The sequence below is a fragment of the Canis lupus genome, chromosome 19, assembly GCF_048164855.1.
Source record: "Canis lupus baileyi chromosome 19, mCanLup2.hap1, whole genome shotgun sequence".
Lineage (NCBI taxonomy): Eukaryota > Metazoa > Chordata > Mammalia > Carnivora > Canidae > Canis > Canis lupus.
In genome coordinates, this window is record NC_132856.1 from 6088548 (window position 1) to 6112652 (window position 24105).

Here is a 24105-nt window from a genome sequence, read left to right on the forward strand (position 1 = left end):
GTTTTATCTTCCTTGGGGTACTCTCAGCTGCATAGGATGCTTCCCCTCCCAGCAGAATCATCTCAGTCTAGAAAGAGCCTTTTTTTTTTCCAATATTTTTTGCACAAGCCCCTGTCATTCCCTCTCATTGTCCAGCCTTGGTCAGGTGCTTATCCTTGAGCCAATTGTCACAGCCCCTCTGGTTGGCTAGGCCTGGCTCACATGCCCACCCAGGACCCCATGGGCTGAGAGTGGGTAAGCATGTGTCTCCAGGTGGAAGAGATGTGAGGCTGCCCCCAGAAGAAGTGGCATGGGTGCCAGCAGGCTATATCCACAGGGACTTAGTGCCATTCTTGTCCTCCTCTTTGAGCTGGGTTGCCCTCACACAACTGCTTAGATCTCAGGCCAGATAGAATTATACTCCTTTTCCTGGTTCCCTTAACATTATGCTTATAATTGTGCATTAAACATGCCACCTTCATCTTTTTCTTTGTCCCTCTTCCCATGGTATAGTCCAGGATAGCAAGTTACACGTTGCCACAGCACCTACACCTGTTGCAGGCATTACTAACCCACCCCAGCCTTTACAATGCCATGTGTCCACCCAGAAAATGAATCCTCTGTGGTATCTGTGTCACATGTTGGCCATTACCGTGGGGTTGTGGGGTTGTAGAGCAGGGACCTCAGCTGTGTTCTAGTACCTGAAGCAGTGCCTGGCACATCGTAGGGGCTCAATAAATTTTAAATATATATATATATATATATTTTATTTTGGGGCAGCCCAGGTGGCTCAGTGGTTTGGTGCCACCTTTGGCCACCCTCCTGGAGGGTCCTGGGGACCCGGGGTTGAGTCCCACATTGGGCTCCCTGCATGGAATGGAGCCTGCTTTTCCCTCTGCCTGTGTCTGTGCCTCTCTCTCTATGTCTCTCATGAATAAATAAAATCTTATAAAAAATATATATATATATTTAAGTAATCTCTCCACCCAGCATGGGGCTCAAACTTACCACCCTGAGACCAAGAGTCACATGTTCTACTGACTGAGCCAGCCAGGTGCCCCTTAAGAAATTACTGACTGAATATTGCTACCCCACAGTGCCTTGAACACTGGGCACCTATAGGAGCCCGTTGAATGTGGGGGCCCTAATGTAGTAATGAGCTTGTCTAATTTGGGGGGAGGGAGCTCTGTAGACTTGCTGAGGCCATGTGTCTGAGTCCAAGGAAGGGCCTCAGGTACATTGAGGAAACACTTGTCTACCCTACAGGCCTCTTTCTGCCCTCCCACAGCTACTCCGTTCCCTGCACTGTTAATCCATTTACCTGTTCATTGAAATGTGTGATCTTATTTGATAAGAAACCATTTCCTGGTTTTCTGCATTTTTATATTCTAGGAAACCAGGGGAGCCTTCCAGCAAAGCTCTGCTGGTGGAATGAGAGGGGCAGAGGTGATCTTCCTCGACTTGCATTTTTTCCCAAACCGAGTGCCAAAGAACAGGAGGTGTTCTACTTTAAAAAAAAAAAAAAAAAAAAAAAAAAGCCTTCTGGGGTCAATGACATTTGGCAACTGCTTGACTCAGCGAAGTTCAACAGATTTCCTTGGCACTGTGATTCCTGGAGCCTTTAACCAGTCGATGAATTATCATATTCTCCAAGAGTCTGGGGCCCCCAGGCCTCCCTCAGCCCCTCTGTCTTGTCTTGATGTGTCCCTTTGCTTACAGGGACACAGTCATTCACAGACTTGGGCCTGTGACCAGGCTGGTATGGTGCCCCTGGGAGTGCAGGCTTCTGGGGCAGGCTAGGGCAATGGCAGTGGCTTATGTTTGCAGTCCCCGGCATAGGCTGCCAGCAGTCCTCGCTGCTGACAGTTTGAGGAGCTGGGTATGTGAGCAAGTGTGGATGTGTGTGCGTGGGTGCACCTGTATGTGAACTCGTGGGTCTGTGTCTGCATGTGTGTGTGTGAGCATGCATGTGTGCATGGGCGCCTGTGCACCCTGGTTTTCCCAGCCCTGGCCCCACTGGGTGTTGACTTGTCCTCTCCCAGTGTGTGTGAGTTGGACAGTCACACGTAGAAGATCCCAAGCCCTGCATACAGTCACAACCTGACCAGATCTTTTCTTCTTTGCTTCCTCTCGTTGTATTAGGTCCAGAACAACAACTTTTGCTGAGGAGCCTCCAAAACGTAAGTGGCATTTGACCTCCCCATGGTGTTGCCGTCTCACCAGTGTGGGGTGCCCAGGATCTCAGTGTCTCCTTCAGGCTTGAGGAGGAGGAAGCAGAATGCCCAGGGCTTTGGGACCTTGTCCATGTGTCACCTCTGGGTGTTGGGTTTATGGCCCCGGTTGGCCACCTATGCCTGACTGTGCAGGGGAGGCAACCCTACAAATGCTGAGCACTGATTTTGGAGTCTGGCCTGGACCCCATCCTGGCTTTGCCACCGAGCAGTGATAGGGGGCTTCTTGAGTTAATTCTGAGGATTGGGGTCAGACACACATAAAAGGGTGAGATGCTTGGCTCCCAGTACTGATAGGATGCTCCTATCAGGACTTGGGGCTACTGTCCCAATTGTCTCATTATTAAACTTTTTACTTATTTCTTTTTTAAAGACCTGTTCATTTGAGAGAGAGTGAGCATGCGTGAGGGGGGAGGGGGCAGAGGGAGAGAACCTACAAGCAGACTCCCTGCTGAGTGCAGAGCCCCTCCCCACCACCCATGAGATCCTGACCCCAGCAGAAACCAAGAGTTGGACGCTTAACTGACTAAGCCACCCTGGTGCCCCTAAACTTTTTCTTTTTAAAAAATTGAAAACCTTCAGAAAAGTGGAATGGAGAATACAGTGAACTCTTGTATACCTTTCACTTAGATTTTCCCATTGCTAACATTTGCTACGTTTGCTTCATCTCTCTATATGTATGTATGCTATCAAAATAGTCACATTAATACTTTTTTTTTGCTGACTCATTAGGGAGTAAATTACAGGCATGATGCCCCTTTAGTCCTAATCCTTTGACTGTATTTCGTAAGAGCAAGGCCATTCATTCTCTTAAATAAGCACATGCAGTTATCAACCCCAGGACATTTAACATTGACACAATTTTGTTATCTAATCTACAAATGTTAATGACGTTTTGCTGACTGTCTCATATTTACAGAAGCTAACCCCCCCCCCCATTGGTTCAGGATCACAGTGTTTTATAAATGGGGCAGGAACCTGAGTTTTCTGCAGATTACTTCTTCACCTTGGTTTAAAACATCTTTACTTTGAAAGTCTTTTTTGTTCTGACATTCAGTAAGGAATAGATTTTACGACAGGATACCCTGTGTGTTCGCCCATACACACACTTGAAAGTGAAACCAGTCTCACAAACCCGCAACTTCAACATCTTTAGGGCTCTGTTCTAGTCTGTTCTCTTTTGTAAAAATGATTGTCCAAAAAAAAAAAAAGGATTGTCCTGACCCTTTAAGTTGATTTCATGACTCACTAGTAGACTCTACTCTAGAATGTGCAAACCACCCTGGCTTCTTGGGTAGAAATTTCTCCCAGGAGGGAAGGTAGTGCCTTGACCCAGCTCTTACTGGTCCAGATTTGGAGTTTGGCTGATGTGGGGACACCTAAGAAGCCAGGACTGGGAGAAAGGCCCTGAGACCCTGGCCCTCTGCTGCCTATAGTGGGCCTGACCCAATCATCAACAACCCCCCCACCAGGCCACATGACCCCATGGAGACCTGTTCTTTATGCTGTGCCATCAGGCAGGCATATCCCTGGTGGCTCAGGACACCTCCCTGGCTAGCTGCTGAGTGGGCATGGAGATGTCCTAGTCCATGTCAGCCTCCAGAGTCATTACCATACTGCTCACCAATGTCAGTAAGAGTGATCATGAGCATTTATTAAACTCTTTAACAGCATGCTAGTTATGGCACCTAGAGCAGCAGCACGTTTTAGCCCACAAGAGTCTTAGGATGTGGGTGCTGCTGTTCTTTTTGTAAAAATGGCAGGTACATTTATTGAGTGCTTACTGTGTGTCAGGTACCGCCAGGCACTTTAGAGACTCAGTCCTCAAAATAGCCCTATAAGTTAGACACTGATAGTATCTCCATTGTACAGATGGGGAAACTGAGGCACGGGGAGGTGAATTCCCTCCTCCCAAGGTCACCCAGGTAGGAAGGATCTGAACCCCACCTCTTCTGACCCTGGTGCCAGCCCTGCTCTCTCCTCCCCCCAGGCTGGGACCAGACTCCTAGGCCAGCCCATTCCCAAGGCCTTGTGCTCGTTAATAAGTAGCCTGGGGCAGACCAGGAATGAGATGCCTGCTGCTGCAAAGCTGGAGTGCACTGAGTGAGTTCTGCTTCCAGATAAAGAGTCTTGTGCAAGGCTCCCAGCCCCCAGCTGGGCTGGTGATTTTCCGGGCAATAAACAGATAGAAGCCTCTCCTACTAGGTGTGCTGATCCACCCACAGTTGGTGGGAGCCCATTTCACAGGAGACACAGCAGAGGCTGAGAAGTGGGTTTGCTCTCAGGCCTGTATGACGCCTCCTCCACATGGCCCTTTGGGTTTATTCTTTCTGGAAGGGCTCCCGGGCCATGTGACACGGCAGGCAGCAGGATTTGGAGGGAAGGCGGTGGTCTCTAGGGAGCACTCCCAGGCGTGTAGGTGTGTGGCCCTCTTACAGAGGCCTCCAGGCTCCCGTCTGAGGAACCTGAGGAACCAGATGACAGACACTCACAGCCCCTCAAGGCGCGCAGCAGGGAGGTGATTGAGAGGTGGGCGTTTGACGGTTGTTCTGCAGACTTGGAGCTGTTAAGGAACTGGCCAAAACTGTGATTGCTGGCAGTGGGAAGTCCGTGGAGCTGGAATATCACGCAGTTCTGGATTCGAACCCCTGGCTCCGTCCTATGCCAGCATTGTGGCCTTGAGAGGAGAATCACTGGACTCAAAACCTTGGCTTTCCCACCTGTAAGATGGACCAATAGCAGCACCCAGGAGGATTAGAAAGCATGTATGGTATCAGGGGTAAGGGTCCCTTTGTCCCTGAAGCACTCAACAGGCCTAACAAAATCAGTATGGAGCACCCCCGTACATGTTCTAATTTCTCCCCCTTGGCAGGATCCCTTAGCTCAGTCCCCTCATTTGCCTCTGCTGAAATCAGATCTACCCTTTTGGGTATCTGTGGTCATTTTAGCTGCAGGGGCCTGCTCCCCCGCCCCCTCCCAGATCCCTCCAGGTTGTAAACTCAGGGGAGGGAGTGTTCATACAGCAGACCTGTGACCCCTCCAGTGACAGCGACACTCTCTTCACTGGCTCCCTGGAGGAGCCAAGACAGTGAGAAAATGATATTTACTGTCTGTCTGCCCTGATCATAAAAATGATACATTTAAAAAAAATTGAGATAATTTGACATGCAACAGTCTCTAGGTTTAAGGTGTGAAAACATTTTGATTTGATACATTTCTACTGCAAAGTGTGATTGTCACTGTAGCATTAGCTAACACTTCTGTTGGGCCACATAATTACCATTTCTTCTAGTGTTGGGAAGTGATGTATTTTTTAAAAGATTTTATTTATTTATTCATGATAGACACAGAGAGAGAGGCAGAGACATAGGCAGAGGGAGAAGCAGGCTCCCTGTGGGGATCCTGATTCAGGACTCGATTCCAAGACCCCAGGATCACGCCCTGAGCTGAAGGCAGTCACTCAACCACTGAGCCAGCCACCCAGGTGTCCCGGAAGTAATGTAGTTTTAATAGGGAAAAGTTGGAGAGCACAGAAAAGTCAAAAGAAGAAAATAAAATTCATCTCCTTTCCTGCCATGGAGACATAACCACCTAACAGTGCATTTGTAAATGTGTGGGTGAATATGCATTATTTACATTTTGCCTTTTAAAATTGAACTCACCGTGTGGCGGTGTTTGGGAGCCAGCTTCCCACCCCCATTCCCAATCAGATTTCTTAGCGTTTTTCTGGGTCTTCGATCTTCTAAGTCAAGGTCAGCAGATATTTTTTTAAAGGGCTAGATAGGATATATTTTGGTTTTAGGGTCTTGTGGTTTTACCTCCACTGATCTCAGATGGTCTCACATCTGCACTTATACCCAGAATGCAGTCACAGACAAAATGCAAATGAGCGGGTGTCATTTTATACCAGTAAAACTTTATTTACAAAAATAACCTGCTAGGGCAACCTGGGTGGCTCAGCGGTTTAGTGCCGCCCTCAGCCCAGGGCATGATCCTGGAGATCCAGGATCAAGTACCACGTCAGGCTCCCTGCATGGAGCCTGCTTCTCCCTCTGCCTGTGTCTCTGCCTCTCTCTTTGTGTGTCTCTCATGAATAAATAAAATCTTAAAAAAAAATAACCTACTAGATCTGGCCCTGGGGCAGGGGGAGTGGGGCAAGTTTGCTGATCACTTGCCCACCCCCTATCCCCACTTCTTAATTACTTTAGTTTGGGCAAACCATCATTTATTGAATTAATCCCCTAGTGACGAGAGATTGGCCCATTGTAGTTTCTCTTTCATGTAAACCACTCTCCTGTGAACATCTTTCTTTTTTCTTTCTATTTTTAATTGTGGTAAAATATACATAACATAAAACGAACCATCTCGACCATTTTTAAGTCTACAGTATAGTAGTGTTAAATATATTCACATTGTCATGCAATGGATCTCCAGATCTTGCAAAACTGCGTGCACTGAACATCTCTGAGTAGGCATCTTTATACACTGGTCTGGTTGAAAAGATTGGAATGGCTAGCCTAAAGGGAGTGTGCTTTTTTAAGGTGCTGGGCACATGTTGCCAAATATTGGCCCTCAGAAATTACCCTAATTGGGATGCCTGGGTGGCTCAGAGGTTGGGCCTCTGCCTTTGGCTCAGGTCGTGATCCCGGGATTTAGTTCCACATCGGGCTTTCCGCAGGGAGCCTCCTTCTCCCTCTGCCTGTCTCTGCCTCTCTCTGTCTCTCATGAATAAAATAAAAAGTCTGAAAAAAAAAAAAAAGTCTGAAAAAAAAAAAAGAAAGAAATTGCCCTAAGGGAAGCCTATGCCTATCTTCAGTGACAGCCTCGCAGGCCTCAAGAGGGAGTAGTACCACTTCCCTGGGGAGCCCCTGCCTTCAGGGATTCAGGGAGCCATGGCTTGAAAACAACCCATCCCAGAGAAGCAGCCCCCAGTCTGCCAGCCTTCCTTTTTTGGAAAAAAAAAAAAAAAATCAATAAACAAGATGTGTTAGGAACACTGGACCAGACTCTGAGTTTAATTAATGCCCTTTAGAGAGAGGAGAGGTGTGGTTAAGACCTCAGCTCAGGTGTCCCATGAGCCTGGGCATAAATGTCATTTGGCCTCTACCTAGCTGTGTGACCCAGGGCAGGTCACTTAACCTCTCTGGGCCCTCAGGTCCTCTGTCAAAATAGACATGGTGTAGAATGATGTAGAATCTCTCCTCTCTGATTGGAAGATCAGGGAACTCTGAAAGTTCTTCACATGGTGGCTGGCACTTGCTGCCCCCCCCCCCCGCCCCCCAGCCCCAGCACGTGGCAGTTGGGATTGCTATTCTTACTGCTGCTGTCAGGATTACTTTTAACACCTCTGTCACAGTAGTCTGAATATACAGACAGTAACAGCATGTAGGCCGTTCGCAGTTCTCAGAAAGGTTTTCCATCCGTAATACTTGCATTATTTTATAGCGTAGTTATTATTACTGTCCATGTGTAACAGGTGAGAAATTTGAGGCTTGGGAGGGCAGCGGCCAACTCGAGGTCAGCCATGTGTCAGGACAGGGAGCCTGGGCTTTAGTCCACACCTTTGGCTTACACTCTGTTCCACACAGCAGCTGCTGGAAGCACAGGCCTCTGGGCGACCAGGGCAAGCAAGAGCCTCTTCTTCTGGTCTCACCTGTTGGGGGAGGCTTGGGCCTCCAGTGGAGAGAAGACTCCTTGCTTTCTTTTCCTGTCTCTGGCTCTTAGCCCCAACAGCGGACAGATTTTTTTTTTTTTTTTAGGAGAGAGGTTACAATTCTGTGTGTGGGGTCCCTCCTCCCACCCCACCCCCATACCACCAAGCATTCCGGCACTCCCTGGAGGTCCTACCTATTAACTCACTTCTGACACTGTTTACTTTGGGATGGCGTCAGATGCCGCAGGTTAATGATTCAGCCCTTCCAAGGCCGACCTCCTGCTCCCACCTCACTTCTGCTGCCTGTCGCCCAAGTGTCAGGATCATCACCTGTGCTTTCGGACACCTGGCTGTAAATCGGAGCTGTAAATCGGAGCGTCCCGTGACCTCCGCCATGGGTTTGATGAAATTGCTAAGGCAGCTCACAGAACCCAGAGAAACATCTTATGGACCAGATTAGTGGTCTGTCCATAAGGGCCAGAACGCAGGGACAGCCACAGGGAAGGGATGCACAGGGCAAGGTGAGTGGGAAGGGGGGTGGAGCTTCCACGTCCCCCTCTCCAGGGGCCACTGTCCCCCCACCCCCCACCCCCGTCTCCATGTGTGCAGCGGGCTGGAAGCTCTCTGAATCCAGTCCTTTTACATTTTTATGACAGCTTCATTACTTTAAGCATGATTGATTAAATCAGTGGCCTTTGGTGATTGAGTTCAGTCTCCACCCGCACGGAGGGTGGGACTGCGAGTTCTAACCCTGGAATCGCGGCTGCTTCTCCTAGCAACCGGCCCCTATAGCCTTGGGTACAAGCTAAAAGTCACTCATTAACATAACAAAAGACACCTTCTCACTCTCATCACTTAGGAAATTACCAGAGTTTTAGGAGCTCTGCCAGCAACCAGGACAAAGACCAAATATATTTATATATATTAGAAATCACAATATCACAGGGTTTTTTTTGTCGTTTTTTCCAGAAACTAGCAGGGCATGTCAGAGACCAGAGCTGCCTGCCGAGGTGAAACCTGAGAGGGGCTGCGGGAGGTATTCCCATCTGTTAGTCTGTTCTCAGCCAGCAGCGGATCCCAAGTCCAGAAACCGAGGCCTCCCGGATCCTAAAGCTGCAGACGCCTCTGGGTTTGGCAGGCTGGCTCCCTGGGGGAGGGTGCCCGGGGTCAGTATTCAGGCACGACCGCCCAGAGGGTCCCCCAGGGCCCCACCTTTATCTACCAGCTTCCCACCAACATGCTGGGGGACCTTGGATGAGTCATTTCCCTTCTCTGGGCCCTCATTCTCCTCAGGTATAAAACAAGGATCTGGAATCTTCGCTGGGGGAGCTCCTGGGCTGGCAGTGCCCAGCTTTGGGCATGAATCTGAGCTCAGCCACTTAAGAGCCAGTGCCTGCCGTGATGGCCTCCCTCTCCAGGCTGGGTGTTCTCTATAAAGCAGACAGAAGCGCACATGCCCCAGAGGGTCTATCGCGTGCTTGAGGGCTGGTGCCTACCGCAGCCTGGCAGCCAGGTGCCCCCCCCCCGCCACGGTGGGGCTGTACACTTGGATACCTTGGCTTCCCATAATGGATTCTCGCCCCTACGCCTTCATCCCTAGGAGTAGCCAGAGGCAGTTCTGAATCCCCAGCTCCCCTGCCTCACATGCCCAGCCTGACTCCGCTGACTCAGCTCCCATGTTACCTGGCACAGGTGTTCTCTCACCTCCAGATTCCCTCAACTTTGTTCTTTTCATCACCCCTGAGCTCTTGCTCTGTGGGCCCCATCAGGGCTGCCCTGTTGTAAAGGGCCCGTGCCTCCCTCCCTCCCTCCTGCCACAGTGAGGGGACATGGCTCTTATTTATGTTTTCTTTATTTTTTTTAAGATTTTATTTATTCATTCATGAGAGACACAGAGAGAGAGAGAGAGAGGCAGAGACACAGGCAGAGGGAGGAGCAGACTCCCTGCAGGGAGCCCGATGCAGGACTCGATCCCAGGACCCCAGGATCACACCCTGGGCCGAAGGCAGATGCTCAACCAGTGAGCCACCCAGGTGCCCCTTATTTATGTTTAAGAGCTGAGTGGTGCTCTGGCCTTCTGTTTGATTCCTAGTCTTTTCTAGGCATCCTACCTCCCCGACCATGCACCTGACATGAGAGCTTTCTCTTGTCCATTAATTCCTGAGGCCCAGAGAGAGGCCAGGGGTTGATAAGGACTCTAGGGACTTCCCACTGATCAGTGGGAAGGGTGCCACGATCAGTTAGCAATGTCTGAGAGGGGAGCAGGATAGGTGGAGGTGGCATTTGGGCTCATCAATGAGGTGAGGACTGACTATAGGACATCCTTGGGAGTGGGCACCCGCTCTGCAAAACCTGTGGAAACAGGGAGGAGGTTAGAAGACCTCGAAAGGTCTGGGCAGCTACCGGGGAAGTGGCTTCCTCTGAGTGGGAAGAAACAAAAGAGCATGCCTGTGGGAGGGTGGGACCCCAAAGTCCCAGGCCCTTTAATTTGTACTCCGTTGAAGTTTTCAGACCAGGAGGCCAGAGTATTTGATCCCTCTTATGACCTCAGGGCGTGATCTTATTTCATATGCATAAACATTGTAACAGGTGTCATATTTTGTGCTGGATGCTGTAGTGTGTGTGTGAGATTCCTCCAGATACTCTGAATAAAGTTGCTAGATGCAATACAGGGCATCCAGTTAAGGAGAATTTCAGAGAAACAGCAAGTCATGTTTTTAAGTATGCACTTTGCAGTCTGAGTAAATCTAACAAGCTTACCTGGCAAAGTCATTTACCCAGTGGCCAGGGAGGTCATGCTTGCAGGCTGGTCCCCATGAACCAGTGGCAGGAGCCCTTTGCCCAGCCCTAGCCCCCCTTGCTGTGGGTCCCTGAGATGTTGCGCCCTGGGCATCTGTGTCCTCCCCCACGCAACAGAAGGGTCAGCCAAGGTGATTTATGAGATCTGTTTTCAACCTGGAGATGCTAACTGAGCACCTGTGACACCCCGGAACTTTACGGTCCTTTCCTCATTGGAGGCATGAAATGGTCCTGTGGCAAAGTTCTCATGTTCTTTGCTTTGTGGATGAAGAAACCAGGCTCAGGGAGGTGCCCTGTGATCCCGTCCCGGCCACACAAGACTAGGGGTCCTGTCTTGCATGCTTCTGGGCCCCAACTCCCCACCCTGCCCTCCTTCCACGTGTGTGTGTGGGGGGGGGGGGCTGCCCAGTGGGGCCCTACTGTTCTTTCTGGATTGTTCCCCCCTCACCCGGCTCTCCTGTCCTGTGAGGAGCCCTCATAGTTAAATGAATTGAGGTGTTTACTCAGCATTCCTGTGTCCATTCACTAATGCACTGAGTGTTTTTGGAGCACCTGCTGTATACTAGGCACAGTGTGGGGCAGTGGGGATAGAGTGAGGAATGAGGCAGGAAGGGAGAGATGACATAAATGATCACACAAACCATGGTTTGGTTGCAAAATGGAACAAGACATTGTGTCCCGTGTCGTGTTCCTCTCCCCCACCCAACCAGTGCAGTCGTCAGTGTATATAACCAGGAGGCCAGATCTCTTAGGGTGGAGGAGGGAAGTAACCTTGGAACGCAAGCCACTTCTCATGAGCCTGTCTGCCTTCCACCCTCCTATCCATCCTTCCTCTTGATGAGCATTGTGAGGCTTAGAGAAGTGCATTGACGTGGCCAAAGTCACACATCCCCTTAAGACATATGACCTCCACTCCTCCCATAGCCAGCCCTTCTGCTGTTTCCTGGCTGTATGAACCCCAGCCAGCCCCATCTCCTACCTGGGCTTCCATTGCCCCATTTGTAAAAGGGGTCCACAGGAGGGTGGACCATGATGCCCACCAGGCTAACTGGCAGCAAATAGGAGAAAGTGGTTTGGTATAGTGAAAAGCTTGATGCAGCTATTTCTTATTAATGTATTTTATTAATAATGGCTATATTAAAGTGCTTTCAAGGATGATTTAGTCACATTAAAAAGTCCAGACATCGAGGAAACTCTTCATCCCAAAAAAACTAGAAAAGCCACAGCTCTGGAAGATCCCTGGGGGCAGGAGCTGCTTCTAGGTACTGATCCCCTCCCCCTCCCAAATCTCTGGCCTTGCCTGTGTCAGCTGACCCCCATGTGGCCTGCCCTCAAAGCTTCCTTGTGGTTGAGGACTGGGCCTGCTGGGTGCCTCTGGGGAGAAGGGCCACCCCCAACTTCTTCAAGAAATTAATCTTATTTCATATGCATAAACATTGTAACAGGTGCTAGTATTACAAACATAAGTAAGACACTGTCAGTTTTTTTAGAATCTTACAATCTATGCGGTGAGACGTAGGTGAACATATGAATTACAGCAAAAAAATTTTTTAAAGATTTTATTAATTTATTGCTGAGAGACACAGAGAGAGAGAGAGAGAAGCAGAGACACAGGCAGAGGGAGAAGCAGGCTCCATGCAGGGAGCCCGATGTGGGACTCGATCCCAGAACTCTGGGATCACGCCCTGAGCCAAATGCAGACGCTCAACCACTGAGCCACCCAGGCGTCCTGAATTACATTAAAATTGAGTATCAGCTTTTTTTTTCTTGTCTTCTTGAGAAACGATTGGCATGCATCACTGTATAAGTTTAAGGGGTGCAGCATGACGGTTTGTTATAAAACGCTGTGGACTAATGACCACAAGAGATTCTGTCCACATCCATCTTCTCGTAGGTACAGTAGCTCCCAACTTCTTAAGGTCATGGGAGGCAGACCTTTTGTTTTCCCTTTGGCTTTTATGGTTCCTTTGAGAAATGTATATATTTTCAAACTCCTTCCAGCCCCACTGAGTGGGGGGAAGGCCCAGATGAGAACCTTTGCTGTCTGGGGAAGTTTGGGGAAAACCTGTAAGCATCTGAAAACCGAGAATTGAAAGTCTGTTCATTCAGTGATCAGAGACTTAAGTATTTTCCTGTGCACAGGCCCCAGCCACACCCCGGGGACCCAGAGTCGAGCCTCGCTCTGTTTGTTCAGCCAGGAAACAGCCAGGCCAGGGAGGAGACAAATCAGCTGTCCGTCAGTGGGGGTGTCTGGAAGATGCTTTGGGCCCCACACGAAATCAAAAAAGTATCCCAGAGGCCTTGAATGGCAAAAGCATGCCAGGCAGACACAAGCCTGGAAGGGCATTTGCTGATAGAGGGAGGCACCGCTGAAGAGGGAAGCAGAGAGCCGCAGATGCCCTCAGTAGCATGGCTTAGCTGCAGGGTTTCTCTGGGCCAGAGAAGAGAGACAAGGGGCTAGGTGGGAGGTCTTGGTTGGTACCCCAAAGGCCCTGCTGAGTGCTCGGGCCTTTTTTTCTTTTTTTAAGATTTTATTTATTCATTCATGAGAGACAGGGAGAGAGAGAAGCAGAGGGAGAGAAGCAGGCTCCCTGCGGGGAGCCCCATGTAGGACTCAATCCCATGACCCCGGGATCATGACCTGAGCCAAAAGGGCAGACGCTCAGCCACCAAGCCACCCAGGTGCCCCCTGAGTCCTGGGATCTTGATTCACTTTGGGGAGCCCTTCTGGAACCAGAAGCCCCCTTAAAGGTAGTGACTTAGTTCTTCATCCTGAAGAAGAACAGCCCAGCCCAGCTCTCACCTAAACAGGCTTGCAGGAGCATCACAGGCTCTGCCAGAGGTCCCAAGAGGAAACCCACTCTAATGAGATGTCTAACCTAGTTTTGATGACTCACATGGTTTTGGGAGCATGCGAAATGCCTTGAGAGGGGATGGCCGTGCCAGCAGACTGGGCTGCTTGTCTGACACAGCACACCCGATGGGGAAGCTGTGCCTTTGCTGTTCTCCCTGTGTGAAAGCAGAGCCCTGGGTGCTTGTTTCTGCCTCTGGTCAGTGTTGTTGATGAACTGTATGAAATGAAAGATGGTGGTCCAGGGGCGTCCTGTTTCTCGTAAGAGCAAATCCAGTCGCGTTTGGATGCGCTTCCTCCTAACTCCCCTTGTGTAATCCGAGATGGCCCATTTTACAGATGATGTAACTGAGGCCCCAAGGGGAAGTGACATTCCTGAGGTCACAGTTTACAGCTGACCAGGGACAGAGTCAGGTTCCAACCAAAATCTTTTAAGGTGATACAGCAGAGGCAGAAGGGGAACTAGGCAAAGGGGGTTTGGGGAACAGGGTCTCACAGTGGGTGGTGTCCTGGGGAATTCAGAGAACAAAGCTGGAGAGGCCGGGAGGGTGATGGCGCGGGCCAAGGGCGGGGGTGGGGGGTGGGGAGGAATTATGTAGAACTCAAGCCATCTGGGGGTCAGCAGGGACCAACTGCCCAAATAAATAGATGAGTCAATTTAAAAGGATGGATTTCTTGACTATTTATAGTCGTGGCCTAAATCTCAGGTATCCTTGTCCCCAAGGAGTAAAAGGAGACTTTTTTCTGATCGGCCAGGCTATCTAAAGGGTGAATAAGCTGATTAAGTCCCGGGCTGCTGCGGAGGATGGGACGGTGCTGGAGGGTCAGGGTGAGAGTGAACTCAGAGGCAGTGGGGGAGGCGAGGTCAGTCCCTTCCCTTCATCAATACCTTATTAGCCACCTAATTGCTCTAGGTAGCCCGAATTGAAATGCTTAACAGTTCTTCCTGGCCTGAGGGGCCAGCATTTAGTAATCCCAGCAGGTATACATAATTAAATGGGAAGACCCTTGTAAAGCATTTAGCACAAAGCCTCCTGGAGGTGGATGTGTTTATCCTTGCTATTTTTTTGTAGTGAGGCTGACCCAGGACCTGTGATCTGGGGCTGCCGGGAGACCTGGATTCTAAGTCTAACTAGTTAATTTGCAAAACGACACCCCCTATCTGCTGCTGGCCTCAGTTCTCTCCTGTGTCAAGAGGGGGACTTCCTGGCATCAATGCCCAGAGTCAGGTGGTTGAGGACCTAGGATTCTGGAATCCTCCCTGCCTCTTTCTGGTTGTGCAACTTTGTTGAAGTCACTCAACCCCTCTGAGCCTGAGCCTCAGATGGGGTATGATTCCTCATCTCAGAGGATGGTTGGTAAGGACTGGGTGAAAATGCGGCACCGAGTCCCAGGCGCTGAGCACCATCGCTCAACCCAGGGAGCTGATGTTCTTCTCTGGGTCTGGCTGTGCAGTTGGAGGACTTCCCATACTTTTAAGGCATTTAGAGTGTGGGTTTGTTGTTGTTGTTGTTGTTGTTGTTCTATGAGAGTCTCTGAAAATGTTATAAAGTCTCATTACCTTTGAACTGATTATAGGAGAAACACAAGCAGCCATAATCAGTGAAAAGTGATTTAAAATGCAAGAAGCAAAATATTTAGCATGATTAAAAAATTACTACCAGTTAGAATTATATCAAAATGCCCAACAGAGTGCCAAACACATAATGTTACCTGCAACTATTTTTGTTTCCAGGCAGTAAGAACAGTTGGAATTGGAACAAAAGGTTGCTATGACGATGATACACCAGGGTCCTCATTCACTGCCTCCAGGGAGGAGGCCCACCCGCTGCCCTAGAGCATCCCCCAACCACGAGAGAAAGAAACTGGGATTACAGCTGACCAAATGAGCAATTCGTTCTGCTGGGAGATAGACAGGATGGTCAGGGAAGGCTTCCTGGGGGAAGTGTCATTTGAGAACAGAGAAGAGCAGAGATGTGCATTCCAGGTCCTGAAATGGCTATAAAAATGCACCAAGCTGTGAAAGCCCAGGGCCCCCCAGGCAATGACGTCATAGAGGCAGTGAACCAGCAGGCAGTGAATCAGCGAGTCCTATGGTAAAAGAATCTCCACTGGCTTTAATTCTAGGGGATGTTCCTAACTGGTGGCATTTTTCTGGAGTATGCAGTCTCTGGGCACCTGGGATGTGTGTTGGAAGGGGCATTGTGTCCACCTGTGTCCCTATCTGCTCACAGAGCCTCTATCTGTCCCCTTACAGAACCCTACTGGGCTGCCTTCTGTGATGCAAGCTTGGGAGGTCCCCAACAGCTGCGGTTACCTAGGAAACAGTGTCTAGGGAGTCCACCCAGGAGAGGGAGCAGAGGACAAATATGGGAGCCCTTCTCTACTCTGACCTGAGTGGTCCTGCTGGAGGTCTGGTGGGAACAAGGTCTTTCCCAGGGGCATCCAGCTTGGAGTGGGCCATGGCTCCCTTTGCTGAGAACTGTTCACCCAAGCTGCCCACCCCACACCACCAGTGGGACCCTCTGTTTACCCACCACCTCGGTCCAAATCCTCGCTGCCCCTGAGCTGACTGGAGGTAGGTTGCTGGGTAAACAGGCAGGGCATTCCCTTGGGGTCAAAGACTTCTGTGGGATGTGGTGCTCTGTATGTCCTGGACCTGGGAAGGAACTCCTCAAATAAGTAAGTTGAGCTGGTCCTAGGCATCCAAATAGCAGGCAGGGCACCTGGAGGCCTAGAACACAAGTTGAAACACTGGAGACCAAAGCTTTTGCACCTAGGCCTCAATCTCCCTTCCTGTAAAATGGACACATGAGACCAGATGGTGGTGTTGAATTTCATGAACTAGTACATGTCCACAAAACAAATGGGGGTTGAAGAAGGGAGTAGCCCACCCTTGGGCTGGCAAACTTCTTACCGTAATCGCTGTTGTCTTACCTTCCTACTAGCAGGCCACTCGTTCCCTGAGAGCAGCTCCAACACGAATAACGCTTGCCCTCATGCATGACATCTTAGCAGGCACCTGTCTGTGTGCCTGACCCTGTGCTGACGGGTTTACCTGCATCGGCTGCATCACTTCATGTGATCACCCCTTTGCCCTGAGACAGTGGGGCCGTTATCAGCCAGATTTTACAGATGAGGAAACAGAGGCGCGGTAGGCTGCCCAGGGTCCCACAGCTGAGCCTGACTCGGGGCTTCCTGGAAAGCCCCTTTCTCTTTTCAAGCCTCAGTCTGCTTATCTGTAAACCCTGGGCATCGGGGTCCGGGTCTGATGGCCAGTTGAGGGGACTCAGGCACCCAGGGACCTCCAGCTAGGACCTTCGGGGTTTTGAGGCTGCTGGGAGTTGGGGGGGTCACAGAATCTGATTTCTATAACTGCAGCCAATCTGGGGGAGACCACCAAGCAGCTTCTTCTCCCAGAGGTTTTTTTCACAGCTGCCCAAGGAAGGAGGGGGCTACTTGGCCATCTGCTCCAAGGACACTTCCCTCACTGCTTGTCGGGCCTGCTCTGCAGCCCGTTTCCCAGCAGTGTCTGTGGCGCTAACTTTGCTCCCAAGGCCAGGCCCCAGGCCCTGAAAACTTCCGCCTCCCCAGCTGGGCAGGCACCACTGCCCATGGGGTATTGACATGTTGTGCGGGGAGCTGCAGGCCCTGGACAGCTGCCTGAGATGTTCTCCTGACCCTACCCCAAGGCGAGGTGGAAGAGGTGACAGGAGGTTTCCACATCCGCGCTCAGATCCCCAGGGAGCCACCAACCTATAGGACCTATATTGTTCCATAGTCAGCAAGAATATTGGGAGGGGGCCCCAGAGTACCCTGGTTCCATCCGCTGTGGAAGAGGAGTGAAAGCTGGATAGAAGGTGGGGGTGTTAGGGTGATGCCCTACCTGGCTGACCTGAATTCAAACACTGGTCCCGGCTCTGAGGTGATATGTCAGGTGCCCAGACACGCCCAGCAGGTGCACGGGACATGCCCAGCAGGCCTTGGCTCTGAGTCTAGGCTGTCACTGGTCTCAAGGTCATCATCCTGATAGCTCACGCTTTGTTCAAGTGCTAGTCTCGGTGGTCGATCCATATAAGCTCATTTCATCTCTCAACAACCCTAAGAAGCAGGGACTATTGCTATCATCGTACTATATTTGAGGAAGCCCCAGGTAATCCACCTGCCAGCCCCAACCTTGATTTCTCAAACTCCTTTTAACTTTAGCAAGCGGATAGAGGGAGTATTGCCTTGTCCCAAATCCAGTCTGTCACCTGCTCACTGGGTAACATTGGCTGGGTCCTGTTTCCTCTCTGAACCAGTTTTCTTACCTATAAACTGGGGGCAAAAGGGCCCATCCCCCAGAGGTACTTATAAGGGGCAGTAGCAAAAGGGAATAAGAGAGCCTCTGGCAAACTGTTAAGTCTGGGCACGTGGTTCTGGGGTCGTCCTTGGACTCAGTGCAGCTGACAGAAGTAAAACCCAGCCTGGCACAGCCCCCAGCTGCTCTGGCAGGGGACACCGTCGTCCATGGGCATAAACACGTGCACATGGCTGTGCATGCTCACATGTATTATCATTGGCCAGCAGTAGATTCTTTCATTGGTTAATTTTGTTTTACATGTTACCAAGCATCTCCCAGTTCATTAGCATCGCCCTTCCCAACCTCGCCTCATTCTAAGATTCACTTGGCAGGGGTTGGTTTAATAACCTTGAAGATGGAGAGTCAGGAGGTCTGGGGCAGGTCCAGGCATCTGCATTTTCAGCCAGAGTCGCAGGCAATGCTGATGTTCAGGCACCTGTGGTCATCCACCAGCTTGGCCCAGAGACTTTAGCAAGGAATGGTTTTACAGATTATGAGGACCACTTTACAGATGAAGAAACTGAGCCTTCCCAAGGAGAACTTTGAACTTTGTCCAGGGTTGAAGTCTGAGCAAGAGCCTAGCGCCAGGTGAATGGTATGGCAACACAGGCCGGAGGAGGCCGAGGGGGTGGGGGCACGGGGGGAATAGGGTGAGCAGGAAGGGCTTCCTGCAGGAGTGACACTTGGGCCGGGTCTTGAAGGTGGGTGGGATCTATCTTCAACATAAGATAACCCACAAAGCACAGGATTGAATGGGATGATGATGGAGAAATCAAGGAATTCCCAAGACTCAGGCAGGACCGAGGAGAGGTAAGGTGGCAGAGACTGGGGCCCGGGTGGTGTGAAGTATAATGAGGTTTGGAATCCAAGTGGGGAAATAGATTATTCTCCAAGCAGCTGGGAGCCACCAATAGTTCTTTAGCTGAAGGTGACAAGAACTTTCCTGTCTAGAAACAAGCTTGGCTGAGCTAGTGGGCGTGCCTCTAAGGAGTTTCCAGTGGTTGAGGTGGCCTCATCTTGTGTTGCTGCATGGGTGACTGGCTGTGTGAGGAGGCAGTGGCACATCCGCCACACCGTGCTCTTGGTGGGCATGATTAGGCCACACGTGGAATTACAGTGGAAGGTTAAGGGAAGTGGAGGCTGTCTGGAGGTTGCCTGGGAGATGGTCTGCACAGTGCAGAAATGTCACTCTTCCCTGGAGTCCACCCACCCCTGGTATGGATTTTAATGCTGAATCCTTCTAGCTCAACAGTAGCTGCTGTTAGGCACCATCTCATAGCCCTGGGAGTTGTCCCTCCCGCCGCACCACTATCCGCCAGCCTGACAGAATTAGGCATCAGTTGGGTCCAGCCAGGTTGGGAATAGAGCTTTACTTTCAGCCTCTGGCACCCACTGTATTCCACTGGGTTGGGGTGCTGGGAGCCTCCCTGCCCTCCATCACCTCCTCCCTACCTCACTTTCCCCCTCTGAAGCAAGATTCCTTCAGCTCTGATGGCCCATCTGTGAAAGAGGCTGGTGGCTTTTGTTGGTCTGCTGTGGGTCTGGGGCCTCGGTTTGCTCATCTAGAAAGTGGGCTTGCATTTGCATGTGCCAATACCCTAATCCCCATTTTGAGCCTTCCAGTTTTTTTTTTTTTTTAAATATTTTATTTACTTGAGAGGGAGAAGTAATGAGAGAGAGAGAAGGAGCAGTGGGGAGAGGGGGATGAGGGAAAAGCAGACTTCCTGCTGAGCAGGGAGCCCCATGCGGGCTTGATCCCAGAACCCTGGGACCATGGCCCGAGCCAAAGGCAGACGTTCAACTGACTGAGCCACCCAGGTGTCCCGAGCCTTCCAATTTTTGTGCGGGATCCACAAGGACCCTCTAGTAGTACTTGACAGAGCTTTAGGAGACCAAGGAGAACACACTTGAAGATCTGTTTTGGAAGATGCTCAGGAACACCTTGGTTTCATGAAAATTGATTTCCTAAAGGTTTAGGGCTCATCTATCGAAAGAGGGAGAAGCTTTGTAGAGTTTTGCACATTTGGGGAGAACCCCGCTCAGATACCGGGGACACATCCCCTCTTTGTCTAGCAGAGAGGATGTCTGACTCATCCTTACTCTGTCGGCAGCCCTGCCTGGTCCTAAACATCTGCTGCCATCCAGTGTTCTCCACCTGGCTGAAGAATCCTCACGGCTCCAAGGTAGCACCTAGTTACTCCTGTGTTGAGAGTCCCCAGGGTTGTGAGCCTTAAGCATTCTGACAATCGTCTATAGTGCTGGGCCTCCTACTGGGTGTCAGGAAGCAGGCCCTGGGTGACCATAAGCACACAATTATAATCTGGGCTGGTGAGCTTGGGGCCAGAGGTGGTGTGACCCACGAGCCCAAGGAAGACACTGGGGAGGACTCAGGACCATTGTCCTGGGGGATCACTTGAGGATAGCCTGTGCGTTACTCAGGGGACAGTGCCAGACTAGGGGAACAGAATGAGCCAAGGCATGGAAGTATGAGAAAGCCTGGAGGTAGGTGTGTGGTTCGGTTGCCCCTGGGGATCTCAGGTGGGCTTCGGATGGTGGAGGAGACCTGACACTTGACTTTCAGATACATGGAGAACATTCCAGGCCACAGCCCCTTTGCTCTGAAACGGAGCACCAGCAGCGGGCAGCAGACATGGCTCGTTGATCATCACTGTTGTCTTGCTAAGTCTCATGCTTCTTTGTTCCACAGGCACCAAATTCCCCTGGAGCTAAATTTTTTTTTAGTGTTGTTTTTTTTTTTTTTTTTTTAATAGATTGTATGTATTCATTCATGAGAGACACAGAGAGAGAGGCAGAGACACAGGCAGAGGGAGAAGCAGGCTCCCTGCAGGGAGCCTGATGTGGGACTCGATCCCAGGACTCGGGGATCACGCCATGACCGAGGGCAGACGCTCAATCACTGAGCCACCCTGGCGTCCCTGGAGCTTAATTTCTAAGGGAAGGTGAAGTATGGGTGCAGCTAGGAAGGAAGAAGTTCCTTCCTCACTGAGTGGAGACATGTTTAAAAGAAGAACTAATAGCAGGGGCCTTGTTTACATATATTTAATGAGCTAGGAGCCTTCATGCCCTGTAGATGGGATGTTATGCCCATCCTACAGATGGTAACGCTGAGGCTGAGATGCTGTCCCAAGCCGCCCAGCAAAGAGTACTTTGGCTGTTTCCCTGAAGACATGGAGACATGACTTCTGACAGAGCCCTGGTGACAGACTTGGAGGTGACTGGCTCCGAGTGGGTGTTGGGCCACTGGTGTGCCCTTAGCTGGCCTTGTCACTGAGGGCCTATCTCTTTCCAGTTTCTGGAGAGCTAAGGAGGGGCCGCCCTGTTAGCTTTTCACTACCAGTGAGAGGAGGGCGGCTTTGGGGTTCTTACAGCTTAAAAGGGGAAGTCTGAGGAAATGGAAACTGAGCTTTTCTTTCTTCTTCTTCTTCTTTTTTTTTTTTTTTTGTATCTTTTTTTGTGAGCTCCAGAAATACTCCTGGGTTCTGCAGAGCCGGCCTCAGGACCATGGTAGACCCTACCCCACCCCCACTTCCGGCCAAACTAGGCTGAAGGCTGGGGTGGTGGGGAAGCTGACAAGAGTGACAGGCTGTGGCTGGTGAGTCAGTGCCAGGAGGCCGTTGCCTGCTGACTCACTGCCCTGCGCACCAAAACAGGCCCCTGAGCACCCCCTTACACATCATGGCGGCCCTCCCCTCTCTCCCCGCTTCCTCTCGCTCGGCTGAGCTTTGGCTGTGGTGGCGTATGCTGGAAATCTATACGCAGGTGGCATCTGGAGTCTCAGCCCGCCCACACAGAATCCACGAGGCCGGACTGTTCCCGAGCCTTCTCTGGGAGTACAGGTCCAGCCAGGCTGCAGGGCCCAGTCCGGAGCGTGCCGGGGGCCTGCTCCTTGGAGCTCCTTCCATTTGCCCTGGACCAGATGCATACTCCTGTCCTCCTGAACTTGTAGAATAATTTTTGTGTTACTTTGGCAAAACGAACCCCTCCCCTGTCTCTGGAGATTGGCACCTGGAGGGCAGAAAGGTGACCTTGTATCCCCCTGTGGTGGCCCTGGGCCAGCAGGGTGGTCATGCTTGGTTACCATGGGACCCGTGGGGCTTTTCCTGCCCTTTCCCCCAGGTGAGTAAGTGCTTGAGGTCATATAGCATCAGAGGCTGACCCTGTTTTTCCCAAACCCACGGGCTTCACCCCTAGCGGTAAGGGTACAGACTCCGTGCACCAGGGCATTGTCTTCTGTGGCACTGGTGGTGTAGTTCTTGGCCAAGGGGAAGGAGTTCCAGGCCCCATCCTTGGCTGATCCCTTTTCATAAAGAACAGTGGCCCCCTTCAGCCAGTCCTGCAGGTACTTGGTACATGATGGGGGTGCTGGGTGGCTCCCGGGTGTTGGGGGTAAGGACTCCAGTTAGTTACAGGCGCCCACTAGGAAGTCCTCACTAGCAACAGCTTACAGGGAAAAGCCCAGCATGGGCCCTCAAACCCCTTCCAGAGTGGAAGGGAGGGGTCGGGCAGGCAGTCAGGAGAAAGCAGGGGTTGTCGCCAAATGGTTGAGTCCTGGCCCAGCACAAAACTCTCCAGGGGTTCCCACCGGCCTCTGGCTAAATCCAGCTTTTAGTCGCGGCCTCCAGACCTGGCCTCCTGGCTAGGTCATCTTGTGCCCTACCTCCCTTTGCTCTCTGACCCGCACTGGACTTCTCTCTGTTCCTTTACCATGGCCTGTGACCTTCCTGGTACACGCTGTTCCCTGCTCTGAGAACAACATTGCCCAGATGTTTGCCCCACAGACCTCAGTTTCAGTGTGGTTGAAAGCATGGACCCCTGCAGCCCATTGCCTGTGTTCAGATCCCCGCTGTGTGACTTTGGGCCAGTGACTTCACATCTCATTGATGCCTGAAAAGGCTTAACAATGGGGCCTGCCCGCGTCCAGTCCTCCGTGAGCTTCTGCCATTATGAAACCTTTTACCCCCTCAGAGGGGCCTTCCTGGCTCCTGGGTCCTTGTCACCTCCATCGCATCCCGCTTGATTGTCTTCTACATGCTGGTCCTGTAAATGTTTCTCTCTCCTTCTGGAACATCAGCGACTCGGGGCTCACGTCCGTGCCCCTAGTTCCTAGAGCAGTTCCTGGCACCTGGTAGGGTAGATCAATAAGTGTTTACTCAGTAGGCCCTGCTTGCCAGAGCTACCCTTGCTCTGCTTTGCCCCTGGACATCGAGGTGCAGAGGGGCAGTACTTGGGCTGTGTGACCCAGTGGAACCGGAACTAGACCCTAGGACTAGGGTCAATGACTCCTAGGTCAATGCCCTTTCCCCTGACTCAGTGGCCTGCTTGGCCCGTGCAGGGGTGCCTCTGTGTTGCGCGGGGTGAATGCCCCCGCTTGCCTTCACCCCCGGGAGCCCGCCCAGCCGGCCCGCCCCCACCCCTCAGCCCCTCCCTGGGCCCAGCCCTGCACCTTCTCCCCACCCCCACCATTTGCATGTCCTCTTTTTGTTTCATCTCTGTTGGCTGCCTGTGGTTCTCTGGGCTTTGGGTCAGTGCCTGCCACATCCGAGGAGATAAGAAAAATATTTGGACCTAGTCCTCAGACCTTTTACCTGTAAATGTTTTTGTGAGACGAGGATAAGGTAGCTGTAACTGGGCCCACATCCTGCCTGCCAGTGTCGTCCCAGAGGCCAGTTGTATGCAAAACCTGCTCACTTTCACCCACTTTTTCCTCTGTAAACCGCAGACCAAGAAGTAGGACTTGTTCTGGTAGGTCCCTATCCAGAGGTCACCTTGCCTCTAGGAGCATGGAATCAGGATCTGGGTGCAAATCCCAACCCACTGCCTTGTGGCTATGTGCCTTGGGCCACATCTTCCCCTTCTCTAAGCTTTACATCCTGATCTGTGAAAGGGAAGGCTCCGTGAGGCTTGGGGAGAAGTTGACACTTGTCCGTGGGTTGAGGTCTGATCATGTGCCACGCAAGGTGCTCTCAGCAGAAATGAGGGGCTCTGAGGGGAGACCTGCATTTTTGTGGGGTGGAGGGTTTGCAGTCAGATCAGGGGAGGGGAAGACCTGGCCCACAGGCGCGGAACCCCAGGTAGATAACAAGCCCTGTCCCCCAGAGATGTCAGGCTAAAAACAATTCCCCAAACAGAATTCACTTTCACTAGGATCAGAATGTGGTTGCTCATTGTTTGACTTTATTCCGGGCAAAACAATGCCAGACTTCCTGGATGACCTCACTGGGGCGAGCCA

The 24105-nt window shown here is 51.2% G+C and overlaps 1 protein-coding gene across 3 annotated transcripts in view; it reads left to right on the plus strand.

Annotated features, from left to right (window-relative positions):
• SLC6A6 (solute carrier family 6 member 6) overlaps positions 1 to 24105 on the plus strand; it is an 84869-nt gene that overhangs the window by 10919 nt on the left and 49845 nt on the right. For 2 of the 3 annotated variants that reach the window (XM_072784998.1, XM_072784997.1), the window contains exon 1: positions 15877 to 16091. The gene's annotated coding sequence lies outside the window, so the exon portion shown is untranslated. Of the gene's footprint in view, positions 1 to 2121; positions 2160 to 15876; positions 16092 to 24105 lie in introns of those variants that run through there. The other variant, XM_072784996.1, reaches the window with a different exon arrangement.